Raw genomic sequence first — 19602 nt, forward strand, 5'->3', positions numbered from 1 at the left:
CAAAGATATATTTTACCAAATTGCTGCAATTCACAGATAGTTTGAGAAAAGTTTCCTTTAATTCAATTCAATGGTATGAAGTTACTATAGATCTGTATTCAAAAGAACTTGTCAGAGTCCTTTTTATGAATTTCTCTGAAGGAGAAACACATTTGGTTTTGTTGTTGTTGTTTTAAAGATTTATTTTAGAGAGAAAGAAAAAGAGAGTGTGAGGGGAGGGGCAGAAGGAGACTCAAGCAGACTCTCCCCTCTGAGCTCAGAGCCCAACCTGGGGCTCAGTCCCAGGAGCCATAAGATAATGATCTGAGCAAAAACCAAGAGTCTGACACTCAGGCACCCCAAGATGAAACACATTTGTAAAAGCATTGAGTAAAGCAATAACTGCCTATAAATGGCAAAAGGTTTATTTTTCTTATTTTTGTGACATACATTTTATTTTTTAAAAAATTTTTTTTTAATTTTTATTTATTTATGATAGTCACAGAGAAAGAGAGAGAGAGGCGCAGAGACACAGGCAGAGGGAGAAGCAGGCTCCATGCACCGGGAGCCCGATGTGGGATTCGATCCCGGGTCTCCAGGATCGCGCCCTGGGCCAAAGGCAGGCGCCAAACCGCTGCGCCACCCAGGGATCCCTGTGATATACATTTTAAAATGATGACTGATAACATTATTTCAGGACATGTTGAGAATTTTAGAAATTGTATATAATTTGTGGGACACTTATATGAACACATGCCTATAAAAATATAAGGTAAAGAAGGTTTAGTGTTACTTTTGACAATGTTTCCCATGTAATTTAACATATCAAATAAGCCTCATTGGATTAACATCTCCCTTTTTATAAGGAAAGAGAATGAATCCTTTGAGATGTTCTAAGGGTCCTCTGAAAAAAAAACCAACCTAGTCCCTATAGTCTAAAAGACTTGGAATTTGGTTTGGGGAAGTTTGTGAAAAATATCAAAATGTTTTGCACAGTTGACCAAATAGGATCACAGGAAATTATAAAACAATATTTAATTATTCATTTAACCAAAGTGCCCAAAAGATTTCAAAGACAAGTAAAGGAGGCATGACAGCAAAAGCCTTAGTTCATTTTATAATCGTAGTACAATTAACATGTGGTGCTATATTAATTTCAGGTGTACAACATAATGATTCAACATTTCTATGCATCACTCCGTGCTCATGGAGGGAAGTGTACTCTTAATCCCCTTCACCTGTTTTGCCCATCCCTCCCCTCTGGCAACCACCAGTTTATTTTCTGTATTTAAGAATCTGGGGGTTTTGTCTGTTTGTTCTTTTAATAGAGAAAACTCAGCTTTTCTAAGTAATCAATGACCCGATAAAGAAAAAACACAGAATCTCTGTTTGCTAGACAAATTACATTAAAGATAAATAAACTTTGTTTACAATTTCTTATTAAGAGACCAATAATCCAAACAAATCCACAACAAAAAGTCATCCTTTTAACAGAGAGAAATTCTAATTTTGCATGAATGTATTCTAATATTAAAGCTGATTTTTAAATAAGTTCATTTTAATCTTAGCCAGCTTGACCACATATTAAAATTCTTTTTTAAAGATGTCTATTCCGCAAACTTTCTAGAACTTACTATTCTCTTACTGACAATGCACATCTTACTTTCTTTGCCTCCTTCTCATATATGGTCATTCTCTTCCCTCCTTATTGTCCCTACGAGTTTATTTTTACATAGATTAATTAGAATTCTTAACCATTAGAATCCTTAATTCATAGTGAAAATTAAGAAGTAAGCAATTGTGGACTGACAGATTTATAAATACATTTTATGATATCTAGAAGCATATGCCCTTTTCAATAGTACGGTCTTTCGGTGTGGCACAAGACATGATTACTTGCAGTCCCAAATTTAACTTTAGTTTCTCTGTAATAAGAAGCCAAAAGTAGATAAACCTCTGTTCAGTGACTAATGTTTTAGTGTTTTATCTTCCTTGGAAAATGATCCAGATATTTAATGAAATTCCAACGTTTAATTTAACTTAGCAGAACTCGACAGTTTCAAGTTACCAAAAAGATTTGTGGAAGCTACTTCTTTAACTACACATACCATAAAACATAATTATGGCATCTAAAAACTCTTATCCCATTTTTATCTGTCTTAATCATTCGTTCCCAACAATTATGTTTACATTACTCACAAAAACATTATGAGACATTAGGCAAAGTTAGTCATCATCTCAAGTGGATTTTCTTGCTAACAAGTTTTGTAACGGAACATGAATTTATTTGACTAGTAAACCCAGGTGGAATCAGTTATTTATTGGCATTGTATTTAATGCTGTTAACTCTGAAGACATGCCTATTTTTATTTAAGCAACAACTTAAAAGGAGCTTTTATTTATCGAAGATGATCTCAGCTCATGTGAACTCAAAAAATATTTGGGTTTGTTAATTTACATAAGTGCTTATTTTTCTTTAAGCCAATTAAATAGGGCTCTTTACAAATTAATTTTGCCAATATGATCTACAGGTAGAAAAATACCACATATCCATAACATACATAACATACAAATAGGCCCAGAGACCCTATACCTTTTGTTTAAAACATTTTAGCCATGTCTCAGTATGTTGGATTTGGGCTTACCTTAGTGGCCTCATTCTAACTAGATGACCTCTGTAAAAGGTTGTATCTCCAAATAAGGACACGTTCTGAAGCGCTGAGGTTCGAACTCTAACATAGGAATTTTGTGAGGGAGACACAATTCAACTCATAATGCCATGCTCCAGAAATGGCACCACACTTACTGAGGCCCCGTTTCCACTGTCTTACAGGTAGGTGCTTCTCAAGCTCCCCTGTGCCTCTAGTCACTCGGGGACTTTACTAAAGTACAATTTTGATTCAGTAGATCCAGGGTGGGGCCTGAGATTTCGTGTCTCTAATAAATCCCCAGGCCAGGTCACACTTTGAATGGCGAGGATCTAAAGCATGGTCCATAGGCTGTTTTCACTCTAAGGACAGCAGAGTATCACTGTCCTCGATGGAAACATGGCTCTGTCTCCAAAAGGGAAAGAAGCAAATGTCTTACATCTTAATACCAGGCTTGTGCTTAATGGAGTAGAATGTGCACCAGAGCACAGAGTAAATATTCATGCGTGGCAGTCAGTCATTCCCACGATGTGGAGCTGGGGCTGCCCGTTGTTGTTACTACAGTTACTGTTTTCATTTTCGGCATTGTAATCGCACAAACAAGTACAATATTTTCATGTATGCTGGAATTCATCTATCTGTTCAAAATAAACTTAAACTGGGCTGCTGAGGCTGTATGTCCCATAAATAAAATCTATGTTAGTTTAAAGCTGTGGAAATTGTGCCAAGATAGTATGTAATAATAACAGGAAACTGTGAAAGACTCCTATCAAGAGAAAAAACCTTAAAAAGGAAAATATCACTATGAATAAAAATATTTAAATGAAGATATAGACTTGAAAAAATAGAAAATAACTTCTGTGTTATATTGAGTTTTCAGAGATAAAGTTTTATACCTTTATCATAACACCAAGATATAATCATGTTACTTAGAGTTATAAACATAAAAGAATTATATCAAAATGCCTTGGAAGCAACTTTTAACACTGTTCACTAAAGAATAATACTATCTGATTCAAATATTTATGCACTTTTTAGCGCAGGTCTGTCCACTAGAACTTTCTGTGATGATAAAAATGTATTAGGTCTGCACTGTCTGTTATAGTAGCCACTAGCCAGTTACATGTGGCTATCGAGCCCTTGAAATGTGGCTGATGTGACTGAGGAACTGAATGTTTAATTTTATTTAGTTTTAATTAAATTTGAATTTAAGTTACCAATATGAAATAGAATGTCTTTTTATATTGGCTGCTTCAAAAGCTAGAACTAAAGGTAATTCAGACAGGTTAGTTTAAATGTTTTGGTGATGTGCTTGTTTCATAATCCCTTATATATATATATTATTCACATTGAAATGTTTCGTATTCCCTGTAACTTTGTTCTGTTTTGATCTTGTAGCTTATTCGAAATAGCATACTGTACTATTGCAGTACCAAAGAGTACTGTATACTCTTCGCTCTGAGATTTTTTACATTGGCTTTGGACCAAAACCAATAAAATTTTTAACTCTAGGTATAGTTTTATAGTACAGTTAACCATTATGCATGTGTGGAAACTATGCACTGTAATAATGTGTATGCACATCTCTGAGTATAAACAAGTGAAGAAGTAGCACCACACACACAGAGTGCTGGTGGACAGACACTTGTCATGTGCCAAACTTCCCAAAGCACAGACAGAGGAACCAGGGTCATGAGAGTATAACTGTGTGCTTTTATTTTGGGTTGTATAAAATTCTCCTGGAAAAGAAGAATTTTGGAGCAATAATCAACATTTAGAGAGAAAAAAATCCGTTAGGCTGCCTGTAAGATTCAGTTCTAACAATTTTACCACATGCAACCTGATGTGCCTGTGAGGCATGAGCCTGTGAGGCTCCCATATTGTACAGACTGACTTTAGAGCCCATAGACATAACCTCTGTGCTCTCCCGCCTCACAAAGTATATTAAATGTGTACAGAACTTTAACTTAATTCTCTGTTCTTCTATTTTCATTATTTAACAGAGTCACAGTTTATTGCATCATGCAAGCCCTGCAGGGCCACTATGTAAGGTATGGCCAAGCAGAGGGTCTGGGACCCAAAGGAAGTGGAAAGTGGAGTGAAGAAAAGATCTTTCCCTAAATGAAAATAGACACAAAAGGCACAAGACGGTAGCAATTCAGCTAAACCAAGTGGAAATAAGTGGGAGTGAAAATAATAATACCTAATCCTTACATAATGCTATGTGCCAGGCACCTGTTCTAAGTACCACAAGACCATGAAGTCTGAGAATTTCACTCTCCTTAGAAGCTAACAAGTTAGCCTGCCACACTTTCATGAACGCTGGCAGGAGACACGACACTCCTGGCTCAGAGACAAAGGACAGTTTATTACTCAAAACGATAGCCATAACCAGCATCTAGTTTTCTGAGCTCCCAATTTTATAAAATAACACAGGAAGGGCCAGGTGGTACTTGCACACACAGTGGGTTGAGTTGCAGAAAAGGAACTTTGAGCTTAGGAATGCCAACTCTTTATGATGGACAGTAGGCAAACCTACCTGATCATTTTGTTAGAGGGAGAAGCCACCCCTGTTCTCCAAGGCTGTTTGCTACATAAGCATCCTTGAAAAGAACGTTCAGAACAAAGGCTTTCGGGGCTTCTGCTCTACAAGATGTGCAGAAACGTGGAAGACCCATGAAGGATTGTCGCCCAATGAACACTTCACAAATATTTTTAATTCGCTTAACCTTTACAACAGCCGTGTGAGGTCGGTGTTCTCACGCCATTTCACAAATGAGGAAATAGAGGAACACAATGTTCCCACAGCTATTAAATGGCAGAATGATAAAATAAAAATAAATAAATAAATAAAAATAAATGGCAGAATGAGAATTTGAAGTCAACAATTGGGCTCCAGGAGCCGCATTGTCCAACAGGACCATTACGTGAGCCCTGTGTATCACCTAACATGTTCTAGTAGCCACAGTTAAAAAGTAAAATAAGAAACAAGTGAAACTATTTTTAATAATATATTTTATGTAACGCCATGTACCCAGGATATGATTTCAACATGTAATCGATATATAAATTATTCATGAAATAGTTTATATTCTTTTTTACACTTAGTCTTTGAAAACTAGTGTGTACTCTACACGTACAATACATTGTAATTCAGACATGAAATTTTTATCAAAACTACTTGACAGTTGAAAAAGTAGATTCACGTACCCAATTTGTGGCAAGTAGACTTAAAAGCTTCCAATAACTGAATCAAGTCTTGGTTTTTGAAGGTGTACTAATCAGGATGAAACAATTTAAACGTTCATTTCTTCAGTCACAGTAGCCACATTCCAAGTGCTCATCAGCTAGTGAACAACACAGTGGCTCCCATATTGTACAGACTGACTTTAGAGCCCATAGACATAACCTCTGTGCTCTCCCGCCTCACAAAGTATATTAAATGTGTACAGAACTTTAACTTAATTCTCTGTTCTTCTATTTTCATTATTTAACAGAGTCACAGTTTATTTCATCCTGCAAGCCCTGCAGGGCCCTTGGGAGAAGCAAAGAGAGGGTAGTGCAGTGGGGAAGCTCAGAGCACAGGCTCTGGTCAGACGGCTCAGCTCGACCCATCACTTCTTAGCACTTCTCGGGTGACAATCAACATATTTCCTGACCTCCTGAAGCCCCAATTTATCCTTAAAGTAGGGCAATAACACCTCTGAGGATTAAATGAAGCCATTCACATAAAGGGCCTGGCCCAGTGCTTGGCACGTAATTCATGCTAAATAAATGTCAGTCATTGTTTGGTAACTAGAGAAAATTTAACACGCCACCAAAAATGTTTAATAGTACCTCATTTTACGATGCCCATTTGCTTCCTGGAGAGAGGCCTTGTTCCCTCAGCGACGTGGCCCAATGTCACCCTCTAGTGCCAGAAACCTTGAACAGCAGGCAGCACATACCAAACCTCCAGAACACCAAACCTCAGAAAAGATGCCTTCATTACTTCAACTTCAGATGCTGGTTGGCTCCAGGTCCCCCAGGCCCTGGCCCTGTTCAACAGTATGCTGGCTTTTAGGCCAGTGCTTCTCAAACTTTAATGTCCTTTCTTACCACTTGCCAGCTAGTCTTGTGAAGAACAGTTGACTCACTAAGTATGAAGTGGAACCTGAGAGTCTATGTTTCTTTTTTTTTTTTTTAAGATTTTATTTATTTATTCATGAGAGACACAGAGAGAAAGAAAGAGGCAGAGACACAGGCAGAGGGAGAAGCAGGCTCCATGCAGGGAGCCGGACATGGGACTCAATCCTGGGTCTCCAGGATCATGCCCTGAAGGTGGCGCTAAACCGCTGAGCCCCCCGGGCTGCCCAGAGTCTGTTTCTAAGCAGATTCTGATTCCAACGTTGCTGCCCCATAAACTCCTCTCTGTGTAGCAACATTTCTGGAAATTCTATTTCACATTCCAACTTTTTTTCAAAAGTAACCTCCAAAGTGTTCGACTAAAAAACTACAGGAATAAACTAAAAATTGTCTTCTTCTCCTGTAGGCCTGTGCAAGGGGAAAAGCCTTAAATGAATACGGAAGCTGAGAAACACCTGAATTTTAAGGATGGCTTCTAAGAACTATGCTCTTAGCAAGAGAAGATGGGGGTGGATGGACCCCAGGGCAATGCTTATTCTATTCCTTTGACTTCAGAATGTAATTCAAGATCATGTATTATTCTAACTGGAAATCTATGAATTAATGATGACTAAATGAGTTACTCTGTGTTCATAGTTCGAGGCCCAGGGTAACTTGGAGTAGATAATGACATAGTGCTGGGATCACTGGACCAGCAGTGGAAATTAAGTCAGAAGTCACTGATCAGTGGTCTTCCCAGTGCCATATTCAAGAGACACTGGAAGGTTAACATTTGGAAGATGTCATGATCTCTTGTTATTTCATATTTGGTAAAATAGATATAAGGATAACTGCTATATTTCTGCAAATGTTAAATAAGGTAACATTGTGAAAGTGTCTCAAAAATAGTGTTCCACACATATAGATGTAATTCATTTGAAGTCTGACAGACAAAATTGGCCATTATCTCTTTGGCATAATAGACAACACCGTTTGGTTCTTCTGTCTGGTAAGGAGAAAAGGGGGAAGGGAGATTGGGGTTTCCTTAAATGTGTCTATTTCTTTGAAAACCTTATTAGGGTTACAATGACTTAATTACTACAAATTTCTAGGTATTTGTGTTGCCTCCCACAAGTGACTGCCAAATTCATGATAATATTTATTCTCATCTTGTTTTCAAACATTTATTTCCGATGATGAGTTTAATACACCATGATACAGTCATATTTTGTTGGTAAGTTTGCTCATTGTCTAGCCAGACTCACTATGTTACCAACTTTGGTAAAAACAAAGTCCACAGGATTTTTCAAAGGCATGCTGAGTATCAAACATGGCAATCACATGGGGGGCCTATAGCATTTATCTCAAAGTGCCGTGATATCATTCTGGACATGAGTTCACATTTTTTTTACCTACTTTCAACCCCTGTTCCCACCAAAGATATATGTGCAGACTGGCCTCTGTACTTCCTTGTTTCTTCGTAAGAAATGATTTGATTTGTTCCTGTTGGCTTCTTAGAAGCTTGTTTTAAAGTGTTTTGCTCCCACTTGTTCTGACTTAGGATCTCATATTAATGTGCTCCCCCTAATTGATCCCATCTACAACATGAGAAATCAACAAAACATTCATATCAATGTATTGTACTTACTACAACATAAAATGAGAAAGAAGTTTGATTACCAAAGTTTTAGAAAAAGAACCAAAAACTGTTGTGCCCAAGATTGCGAATCCGAGAAACCACCAAGGAGCCGACACCAATGCAAGTGCATGAAGGTTTATTTACAAGCTCGAGCTTGGGTCCAAGTGTACCCAACGCAGCGGAGCAGGGAATTGGACCCCGAGACTAAGAGGGGTAGCAGCTTTATAGGGGCCAGTTGCCAATGGGATTGTATCATACGCAGAAAGTTGCACAGTCATGTCGGTTCACATGCAGGTGGCCGATTGAATTACATTTTACCCTATAGTATCCATTTGAGCTGGCCTATTATTTTGGCCAGAATCGGTGGGCAGTTTTGGTGGGCACAAGCGGGGGCGGGGCGGGGGGGTTTACATTGTTATGAGCCGATTTCCGATTTGGGTGTGCCTAGCAGCTTGACTAGGGTGGGGCAGCGCCTTAAGCAATAAGCAAGTCATGGGGGGGGGTAATACAGGAGGTGGCAGGTGCAGCACAAAATGGAGTTAGTACTGTTCTGCTTGTCCAGGGGTAGGGGATTTTTGTTAAATTTCCTGGGTCCCACAAAACAATATAAACCCAGCCCTGCATCTCTATAATGAGAGAAAATCAAAGAAAGAAGGTACAAGAGATGAAGGGAAAGAAGAAGGAGAAAAAAGAAGGAAGGAGAGAGAGGGGAAGAAATTGGGAGGTTTCTTTGCTATACGCTTTCTCTTGCTTTTTTTTATAAGATTTTTTTGCTTTTTATTTATTCATGAGAAGCACAGAAAGGGGCAGAGACACAGGCAGGGGGAGAAGTAGGCTCCCCGTGGGGAGCCTGATGTGGGACTCAATCCCAGGATCCTGGGATCACAACCTGAGCCAAAGGGCAGATGCTTGACCACTGAGCCACCCAGGTGCCTCTTTCTTTCACATTTATATAAAACAACTAGACATTAGGGCCAGAAAACACTGATTTAATCACATGATGGTGTTAAGAACATTTACAACAATGCACCAATTGATAAATAGTTACTGAAGAGCAGTCCAGGCCCTGTTGGGAAGACAAAGGTGTAGAGGGCAAGTTCTTCTTTCTCAAAATGCTGAGAGACTGTGGGAGAAGGGAAAATATGCAGACTTAAAAGATAATATTATTTGTATCTCAAAGTACTTACCTGGCAAAGCAAATTTTTAGGCTTAAATCCAACCCACTTCGATTATTCGCCTGTGTTTGGGGCCTGAGTGAAGAGAGAAGGGTGAGATCTTGTGTTACAATTAAAATTCCAGATGAGATTTTTCACTCAGTCCATTAAATGAACCCATCATCATTTGTCACCCTGGGCACCGTGGAGATTCCCTGCTCTTCCCATTTGCCTATATCCAGACTGACCAGACCCTCAGGCCAGCCAAACAATCTTCCCACCATCACCGTAAGTGTCATAAGCTCCTGCTTTCAGCCTCTTTGATCAGCCTGTCAATTCAACTCCACCTCAGGATGGATACTCTTCCTTTCATTATTGCGTTTATGAGCTACCTCACTAGAAGCAGAGACAGCCACGACATGTACATGCCCAGATTCAGAAAAGTTTACTCACAGGCAGGCAGCCTGGGCCAATATAAATGTGGCATTGTCAGACTGCTACAAACACAATATATTTAGTTAATGTTTCTATGAAGTTAAATTTCCTAACAAAAAGATACCACCTGAACATCACAATAAAAGTGAAACAAGATTATGGAACTTTTTGATATTAAAACTTCATACTACCAGTCTTTCTTCATTATCTAATTTGCTTCTCTACTCAGTAGGGAAGAGAAACAGCAAGGCTAATATTTGCAAGGAATTCTTATCTGAAAACCACCATGTGAAGATACATCATTACTCTTCCTTTAGGAGACAAAGTGCATTTCACATACGAAAAAAAAAAGCAGCTTTTGAGATCCCCCCCCAAAAAAAGTCTACTTGGAACACTTTGATTGAATCTATTCAACCTCAATTCTACTTGTCCCCAAATTCCTTTCCAAGCAATTTAACAAAAACACTTGTAGCATGTGTAGTGAAAGTAGAGCTAATTAAGGGAAAAAACTTAAAGGGAGCCCAAACTGTTCAGGAAATAGCTCCTTACCCAGATATAAAACATTATATGGAAAGCTAATGAGTAGCCAAACGTCTCACTATCTGACTAGGTAAAATGCGATCCAGTGATCAGTCAGTGGAGTATCTGCAGCAGAGAACTCCCTTGATGTACCCACTGGCCTGCCTCGGGGGCTCGGGGGGCTACAGGAAAGACTAGACAGGGCAGCAGACCAGAGGGAAGGAAGGTCCTTGCTGGCACAGCCTGCATTTCTGCAATGTGGGGCTGGGTGGTGGGCTTCGAGGACAGGAAGGCCCAGAAACGCAGGGCATGTCAGAATGTCTGTGTCTTCCGAATAGGAACTAAACCACTGGAGGAATGTTGACTTGGGAGGAAGAAGGGGGTAGGGCAGGCTTCTCACCCTGCTGTATGGTTATTGTTGCGTTCTTTTTTTTTTTTAAGATTTTATTTATTTATTCATAAAGATGCAGAGAGAGAGAGAGAGAGAGAGAGGCAGAGACACAGGCAGAGGGAGAAGCCGGCTCCATGCAGGGAGCGTGACGTGGGACTCGATCCAGGGTCCCCAGGATCACGCCCTGGTCTGCAGGCGGCGCTAAACCGCTGAGCCACCGGGGCTGCCCTATTGTTGCGTTCTTTAGAGACTCTGTGGGTCAAGGGGAAAGATATTGCACAAATTCTGTGTTTTTAACAAAATTGAGTTAAAGCATCGGTTTATCCTGGCTTTGGGGCATTCATTCAAAATTCCATTAAACAATAACTGCACACTCACTTTGGGCTCTGTACAAAGACAGACAAAGATCCAAGCCTGGAAGAACTTTCCTACTAAGGAGGGAGACATAGTAGAGAAATTCACAATAGACAGTGAATTTCGGAGTGATTTGTTATATATTGTAACAAATGGCATTGTGGCTGGCTGTATCCTCCAAGGTGGCCGCAACAAGATCTCCTATCCCACGTGCCTTCCTGGGGTCAGCTCGCATGGAGACATAAGACTTATTGCCCTGATCTTGAACCGGGGCCAATAAGAAGTAGAAGTGAAGCTGCAAGCCCTTCAGTATCACCACGTCATAAAAGGTCATGCAAGTTGCACTTTGCTCACAGGAACACTTCCCTTTTGAAGCCTCAACCATGATGTAAGCAGCTGGATTACCCTGAGGCCACTATGCTATGAAGCAGCTAAAACTAGCCTGCCTGGAGAGACCTTGAGATTACATGAAGGAGAGTGCTGCCCAGCCGAGCCCACGCTCCTGGCCCCCGTGCTGTTCCAGCTCCGGTCACTTCCTAACTGCAATTGCATGAGACACTCTGAACAGAAGCCACTCAGCCAAGCCTTTCTCAATCCCTGTCCCAAAGAAACTTAGAGATACATTAATAGAATGATTGCTTTTGCTTTAAGCCTCTAAGTTTCGGAGTGATTTGTTGTACAGTAGTTGATAAATAAAGCAGTTAAAAGGAAATGAACGGGGTGATGGCAGAGAGTAATGGGAAGTGAGAGCTACCTGAAATGGAGAGGTCACCGAAATCACGTCTCAAGAGGAGGATGTGAAGCATCTGGAAAAGGCCATCCAGACAGAAGCAACACCCAAGATCTTGAAGGAGGAAAAGACCAGTCGTGGTCAGGGGGGTCAGTGTGGTGAAGTATTGGAAGCAAAAGGAAGAATGAGTTGCATGTAGTTAGGAGACAATCATATAAGGTCTTGTAGGCACCTGAGAAGCAGTATGGGTTTTTAAGTGCGTTGAAAAGCCTTTGGGTGATTTGAAGCCACTAACTAACACCAGTCCAAACCATTACTACAGACGCCTTAGTTCCAAGGCTCTCCCTCCAGGCCACCTGTCCCAAAAATGGGCCTCGGTATCCTATGGAAACTGAAGTTGACTGACATCAATAAACAATACATCCACCATCTCAATCAGCAGTGTCTGCTCATAATGCAATGGCAGATGTCTCTTTTATCTCAGAGACTGGCACCCTATGTTCTATACAGGGTTTCCTGCTGACCAAGATGTCCAGTTTCAAACCCTCTCAACTGTGCATAATCTTCATACTTATTTCCAGACAAGGAATTTCATTTTTGCATTTCCCTGCAGACCCTCCTACTGAGTAGAGACTTGTTGAATGAATGACTTGCTAGAACAATGCAAAACCATTAAAGACACACCAAATGTTTGATTTAGTAGCCAACTCTGTGCATGCAATAAAATGCAGCCTGCAAACCCTGCTCTTAACCCTGCAAACTCCATCCTTAACTTATCTTGATGGGTTCTTCTGGATGAAGTCCTTTGTGCTAAGGGCCTTCAATAAATCTGCCTTGATTTCTGTTTTTGTGGAGTCTGTTTTTTAAATGGCATTTGGAATTTAGAGACATTCCCAGACATCAGAGTTCTGTGAGCAAAGAAGGGAGGTAGAGGGGGAGTGGGATGAGTTGGGCAGGGTGGACCGGGTGGTCAACTGGTTCTTATCATAACTGTTTAGTTTCATTTACATTTTTCTCTGGGTTTCTCAGGTCCAGGGCAGTGTTATTTGATGTTGAACACCTGCCTTCACACAGGGAGAGCTGCAGCTAGCCCTGCCAAGAGCAGCATCGACACTGCTGCTCCATAGAATTGTGTAACAGGGCTAAAAGATGGACACCCACAAGCTCCCATCTGCTTCATGGGATTCCGGTTCCAGAGGAGTCACCTTATCCATGATTATAGAAGAGAAGACTCTCTACTTGTGCTTTTAGTGCTTGTTGTAAAAGCAAGCTTGTCAGCACACTTAGGCTACTTGATTTTGTTCATTGATCATTTTTACAGGTCTCAATTCACTCTTTAAGGAGACATGAGTGAAAGACAAGAAAAACCTAGACTACATTGTGCTACGCTGATTCTCAGGGAGTCCTTGGACATACTCTATCAGAGCTGTATTAAAACTGGAAGTTCTGCAACTCAGAGAGCTTTCCATTCTGAGAATCCAGAACAACTCACAGGTTACTAGATAATAACAGTTATACAGGAACCTCGAGAATGGCACTTCTCACATTTTCATTTCTGTACTAATTGCCTGGGCATCTTATAAAAGGCAGATTCAGATACAACGGGTCTTGAGTGGGACCCAAAACTCTAACAAGCTTCTAACAAGCTTCCATGGGATGTCGATGCTATTGTCCAGAAGCACACTTGAGGTAGGAAGAGTCTAGATTCCAGATTCTAGTTTAGACTCCAGATTCTACAGCCCATGCCCCAGGACAGTGGTTCCCAAAGCATGGTTCCCAGACCAGCAGCATCACTGGGGAACTTATTAAAAATGCAAATTCACAGGCCTCACCTACTGGATCTGAAATTTCAGCAGCAAGGCTCCTCACTCAGTATGTTAGTGAGCACACAGGGGATTCTGATGTACAAAAAAGAGTGAGACCTAAGGCACTATCATGATTCCCTCACTCAAGGGGACATAAGAATTTTTAGCCCCTCTCTCAAAACTTTGATCTAATAATCAACAACTCTAGAATCAACAAGTTTGATGTATTTAACACAAATCTAGAGTTTAGAGTTGAAAATCATTTCAAAATGTTTCATCATCACCAGAATGCAATTTCCATATAAAAATCCTCAGCATTTTTCACATTTAAAAAGATTAATTGTTTAAAAATAATATGATCTCGGGACAAGTCCAAAATCCTGAAAGCCAGGCTCTTAATGCCCAAGTATAGACGCCAAGCCAAGGAGCACTGGAGTTCTTGGAATCTAGGCACATCTTTGAACATTTCTGGGGGCCTGGTGGTTATCCTTAGAGGGAGGTGACTAGATGGCTCAGGGATATCTCAGGTTGAAAAGTGGTGGACTTGAGTCATTTCTTTTACTCCAACGGAGTAGGCCAAATGTAGCAACCTCCTAAAATGATTGGCAGGATCAGTAGTCTAGCAAGAATTAGACCGCCCTCCTTGCGTAGGCTGGAAAAACACCTCTGACCCCAGACCTTGAGGCAAAATTTCCAGGGTTGCCAAGACCCTGTTAACTGTCTATCACCTCTGAGAGTGTGAAAGGGCAGGTTACCTCTCAGGTCACCAGAGAAGGTGAAATCTGGAGCCTGTCCAGGCCACAGGCCACCACCTGAGACACCCATGAATCAGGCTTAGAGCCTTCATACCTACTCTGATTTCAGCTTTCACAACTGGGATCACTTTGCAATTTCAGTTTTAAGAGTGATCTTGTGGAGAAATACATAAACCCCTCACCAATGCCTCCTCAACTGTAACTGTGGGAGCACAAGACCTTGCAGCAGAATAGTGCTGACTAACAGGATGTTAGGCTCCTACAGCCCGTTTTGGCCTCTGAAGCCCTCAAAGCACCAGCCCGCACGACCTCTCCACTCCTTCAAACAACTTCAGTGAAACAGAAACATCATGGTCTCCAATCCTCATCAGACGAGAGAGAAGAGAGTGTGTTTGCCCAGGCCTCATCGGAGCTTCTGACTGGGCTCAGGGCTCAGCGCACCAAGAGAGATTTGGGTGCCCAAGGGCGCTCTGGAAGAGGGGAATTAAAAAGAAAAAGGTCATCCTGAGAGGAAACAACTCTGCTTGTGATGTAAGCGACATTAATCACGAAACCAGCAGAATTCCCAGGCAACAGAAAGAGGGCAGGCTTCCGGAAATGTTGTTTTTGCGTCAGAATGTGTATTTTTCTCTCTTCATGTCCTGTGCTAGTCTTTCGACGGGGTCGGTGTTGGTTTGAGGGGAGCAGGGTTGAAGGGAGGTTCCAGCTCTCTCCATGTTGCTCAAATTCATCTTGTGATGTGCTGCCTGAGGGTCAGTGGCTAAGCTTACACTTAAGATCCTGATACTTGGTTTCCTGATGGTTCCCTATGAGTTTCCCAATACCACTTTTGTAATCCACATTTTATTTATGCAACAATTACAAAAATTTCCCCAAGGGGGTCATTGAGGATGTTATCAAAAGTACCTCAGGTTTTCTGAACTGATAAGTTAATATCTAAAGCTTTTTAGAATGCTGTGATTGCTTTTCTTTCTTTTCTTCTCTCTCTCCTTTCTTTCCTTTTTTTTTTTCTTTTTCTTCTTTTTCTTTTTCTTTCTGTCTCTGTCTCTTTCTCCCTCTCTCTTTCTTTCCTATTTTAAAATGTCAAAGACTTCCTGACATGCTTTGGCCATGGAAATGGAACATATTTTCTCATTAGGTTAATTAATGGCTCTGCTTGGGTGGCATAATTTGGTGTAAGTTTCCTTTTAGAATTCTGTCATAACTAAAAAGGATCTTATTTTTGTTATGTTTTGTGGTGTCTTTAAATTTTTATGACTTCTACTTTGTTTAGTCTGTGTGTAATCCTTCTTTTGAAACCTAATGTCCTAGAAAATTTACAGTTTTCTCTCAAAACTGGCACTTTTTACATTTTATAGTGATTCCTGTTTCTTTGGTTCTCACTAGAACTTCATTGAAGTCCTTAAGGTATAATTCGCAGCTCAGGGAATTTATGATTACATCGTCAAAGTCAACTCCCCAAATGCAATATATTAAATCTGACAAGATGCTGTTCATTAATCTTTGAAATACAGCCAGGTGTGATGTAGTGAAGGGAGCCTTCCAACTAGGAACAGCTGAGGAGCTCCAAACTGCCCCCCGCTGGGGAGGATTCCTTCCTGCTCCCTGCCAAGGCTGCCTGGGTGGGGAGGGAGCCCGCCAGATGCCTTCCTTGGCCAACCGCGGGGTTCCCTGGCTTTGCTGGTGTTCCTGCAGCCCTGCAGCGGCTCACTTCTCTGTGCCTTCATCCAGTCAACAAATATTTATTAGGAGCCCGCTTTGTGCCAGGCACGAGGTGGGCCTGGAAAGACCGTGGTTACCCACACAGAATCAACCTTTGCCTCATGGGCTCATGGCTTCGGGCCCAGCCCTACCAGCTATGAACAAAGGCCTCAGAGCTCCTTCAGTCGCTACCATGCACCCATGCGAAACACAGCACACCAGTTGAACGTGCAGCGTCGCTCCTGTCCCTGACACACGGCTTTGGTGCACACTGACTTCCATCCCCTGCCAGGGGGCCTGCAATACAACCTGATGAGCCAGCGCCCTGGCTGGGCTCTGCACATGGTACGGCAAGGGGGACAGCCAAAGCCACTTTGGGGGCAATCGGTGGCTAGATAAGCACTGTGCCTCTAGAACCGTGTGGAGGGGAACTCTAGATGAAAGGCAATGCTTCTTAGAGGAATCTGTGGACCCTTCTGCCTGCCCATAGGAAACGTGGCCAGCCAAATGCGGCATGGTATTCTGGTTTGGATTCTGAAAGAGAAAAAGGCCATGAGTGGAAAAAAGGTAAAATCCATACAAAGTCTGGAGTTCAGTTAATAACAACATGCCAATATCGATTTCTTAGTTTTGTGTAATGTGCATCGCAGTGTAGATGTAACACTGGGGAAACGGGGACAGATGTTTAGAAACTCATCACACTATCTTAGCAACTTTTCCACGATTCTAAGACTATGCCAAAATAATAGATTTGTTTTTTATTTTCATTTTTTTTTAAAGATGTATTTACTTGAGGGCAGCCTGGGTGGCTCAGCGGTTTAGCACCACCTTCAGCCCAGGGTATGATCCTGGAGACCCAGGATGGAATCCCATGTCGGGCTCCCTGCATAGAGCCTGCTTCTCCCTCTGCCTGTGTCTCTGTCTCTCTGTCTCTCTCTCTCTCTCTTTTTTCTCTCTCTCATGAATAAATAAATAAATAAAATATTTTTTAAAAATCTTAAAAAAAAAAAAAGAAGATGTATTTACTTGAGCAGGAGAGCACACATGTGCACAAGGGGAGAAGGGCAGAGGGAGAGTTTCTTCAGGCAGACTCCCTGCCAAGTGTGGAGCCTGATGCAGGGCTTGATCCCATGGCCCTGAGATCATGACCTGAGCTGAAATCAAGAGTCAGATGCTCAACCAACTGAGCCACCCAGGTGGCCCAATAAGTTTATTTTTTAAATGTTTGTTTATGAAAAAGAATCCTTAAAATGAATAATAAGCTACTAAAAAAGAAGAGCACATAGTTGGTGTTAGGAAACCATCTAGCTCCCAGTGACAAAATACAAAGTTTTCTGAAGCTAAGGAGAAATATACGTAAAAACTCCAAACCTTGGAAACGGATGGTCTACGAAAGACAATACTCTGACTGGACTTTTCCCTCTCTCATGCTATTTTGAATTTGCTCTCATTGGTTTTAAGATCACCTTTCAAGGCTTGTGTAAAATGAACAAGTATGTAGTGGAATCTTACATTCCAGGTTAAAGAAGCAAGATTCTTACAATTTTATTTTTTAACTCTGAATTTACAATACTCGTTCTTTTATTCATTGCCACCTTCCCTAAATCTCTTTTCCTTTCTCTCTCTCTTTCTCTCTCTCTCTCTCTCACACACACACACACACCCCAGAACATTGCTGAAACACAGTTAGCTCGTCCTTTCGTGTATGCACACATGCTCTTCATTTTCCTATATTTGCCTAGCCATGTAGAAATTTCTTTTTAAGTAACATAAGTATTTATGTGTGCAGATTGAAGATATTCCTGGCTTAGAATTACATTCAAAAAGACTTGGCTTGCAGCATCCAATAAATGATCCTTGTTTTTGTTAGACTTGTTACACGGTGGGGTAGTTACACAATATGTGCAGTACACACTCCCACTTAAATCTTTTCAAGGAGAATTTTCTCTTTCAAAATAGAATGGTGGTGATGAAGGCAATTTTTTTAGCTAGTTGCATGCTTGAAAAGATAATGGTTTTGTAAACCAAGTATAAACCTCTGAACAAACTGCTGGCTGCAATACAGTTTCCTCCAAGAGCAGAGACAGCCTTTCTTTTTCTTTTTTTTTTTCTTTTTTTCCTAAGTAGGCTCCAATGCAGGGCCTGAACTCATGACCCTGAGATCAAGACCTGAACTGAGATCAAGAGTCAGGTGCTTAACCAACTGAGCCACCCAGGCTCTCCAGAGATAGCCTTTCAACATTCTAATGATGCCTTGTCTAAGATGAAAACTTCTCCCCATCAAGGGAAACAGATCATAGAATTAGACTGTTAGTGCTGGAAGGATTCTTAAAGATCATCTCATGTAATTTTATTGTATTAAAGATGAGAAAACATGGGCAGCCCGGGTGGCTCAGTGGTTTAGCGCCGCCTTCAGCCCAGGGCGTGATCCTGGGGACCCGGGATCAAGTCCCACATGGGGCTCCCTGCATGGAGCCTACTTCTCCCTCTGCCTGTGTCTCTGCCTCTCTCTCTCCCTGTGTCTCTCATGAATGAATAAATAATTAAAAAAATAATAATAAAGATGAGAAAACAGATGGGGGCTTATGCTGTATTCAAGGCTTTGATGACAGAGCAGAACCAAAACCAGATACCTAGATCCCGGGGCCACGTACTCCCGCTCTGTGCTGCACTGGAGTGACATCCTGGGGCCTAAGCCCTGGGGGCTTTCAATACAAAATCTCAAAAAGTTTGCTTTGTGCTCCATACCTTCATCATTTAAATGAAATAATATGTGCAAACAAGTCACTGATGAACTGGGATGTGCACAAACGTCCTCTCTGATGCTGTTGTTTTCATTATTAGTACCTCCAGTGGGCGAGGAGAGGGACATGACGCATGCAAATTCCACAAATTCTATCCTGGAAAGACAGGCACACTTGACATGCTGATAATCATCTTCTGTGCTATCCCTTCTGATTCCATTGCTTCCCCGTGGGATTCCCTGTTCTCTTGAAGAAACTGCTTTTTAAAATTCCTTTCCTTCTTTTGGACTTTCATTCTCTCTCTTTTAATATGTATATAAGCCGACAAGAAGGACTCACTGAAGAACAGGGCCCAGGTTTCTAGAAAGGCTCTACAAATAGGAAGTAAAACCACATCACACTATTTATCGGCCAAAAGTAATAAACCCAGCCAGCCTCAGCGCCCTCTTGACTTCGTCAGCAACTAACACTCCTCATTTCTCCCTTTCCTTGCAAAGGCAAAGGAAAAAAAAAAAATGCCAGGCAAAGAATGCCAGGCAAATCAAACCATGGGAAAAATAACACCTTCAAACTGAGGGCAAAATTCTCCTTTCCAATCCCTGTTGCAGATGTCCCATCCGGTATGCTTGGCCAAGTATGCTGCT

At 41.2% G+C, this 19602-nt stretch overlaps 1 protein-coding gene across 3 annotated transcripts in view; it reads right to left on the reverse strand.

The window, feature by feature from the left end:
* Positions 1 to 19602, reverse strand: part of ANAPC10 (anaphase promoting complex subunit 10) — a 267966-nt gene that overhangs the window by 9195 nt on the left and 239169 nt on the right. For 2 of the 3 annotated variants that reach the window (XR_007402287.1, XR_007402285.1), the window contains exon 7: positions 9558 to 9620. The gene's annotated coding sequence lies outside the window, so the exon portion shown is untranslated. Of the gene's footprint in view, positions 1 to 9349; positions 9494 to 9557; positions 9621 to 19602 lie in introns of those variants that run through there. The other variant, XR_007402288.1, reaches the window with a different exon arrangement.

The sequence above is a fragment of the Canis lupus genome, chromosome 15 (assembly GCF_003254725.2).
Source record: "Canis lupus dingo isolate Sandy chromosome 15, ASM325472v2, whole genome shotgun sequence".
In the NCBI taxonomy this organism is placed as follows: Eukaryota; Metazoa; Chordata; class Mammalia; order Carnivora; family Canidae; genus Canis; species Canis lupus.